The sequence below is a fragment of the Kryptolebias marmoratus genome, linkage group LG6 (assembly GCF_001649575.2).
Source record: "Kryptolebias marmoratus isolate JLee-2015 linkage group LG6, ASM164957v2, whole genome shotgun sequence".
In the NCBI taxonomy this organism is placed as follows: Eukaryota; Metazoa; Chordata; class Actinopteri; order Cyprinodontiformes; family Rivulidae; genus Kryptolebias; species Kryptolebias marmoratus.
This window is the reverse complement of record NC_051435.1, coordinates 7,232,414-7,233,255: the sequence shown is the minus strand read 5'-3', so window position 1 is coordinate 7,233,255 and position 842 is coordinate 7,232,414.

Below are 842 nucleotides of genomic sequence, written 5' to 3'. Positions count from 1 at the left end.
GTCCTGTATACATATTTACGAATTGTTATTGTCTGCTGGAAGAAATCAGCCGAGTTTAAAAGTAAAGTGTTACAGAGCTGCCTGCCACACTTAGTTTCATTCATCATTTATTCCATCGCAGGTTTTTGTGACATCGCCCTGAGTCGATACAGTGTGGAAGATATAAATCTTTTTCTTGTTGTGGTTTTATCTTTGGAGTTTGTTGTCATTCCTCCGGTTCTGAATCCTCTTGTGTATGGGCTCAAGCTGCCAGATATTAGAAGACACATTTTAGGATTATTAATATGCAATAAATGAAGATAATGTTGGATATAAAATTGATTATGGTATTTTGTCTCCAGAAGGTACAAAGAGAGGGATTTCTAATGTATAAAATCAGCATCTGCTTCTTTCTGTCCCCAGGAAAATTTATGCAGTTTAAGAAAAAAAAGAAAAAAAACATTACATCCATGAAAAGACCAAATTTGGTTGATTATAGGAAAACAATAACTCTGGAAACATTAACAGCTGAACCAATAAAAATGTGCAGAACCATCAACCTAAGGGCTCACAGAAGTTTTATGTTCGCACAGATTCCTATTCTGTAAGTTTTAATGTGTATTGAGATATTAATGGGAACATGTTGTATTTATTGTACTTGTTTATGAAAGAGCTTAATTTTTTTAAAAAAGAAGCTTGAACGAGAGTCAAACCAAGCATCAACATCATTTACCTCTACATACAAGACATTAAAGAGTATCTGACTGAGAGAAAGTATTTTCCCAGGTCAAATGTCAAAAAACACTTTCGTTAAGCAGATGTTGTGGGTAGTGATGTCTGGACTATTTTTTTTAATGTAGTGA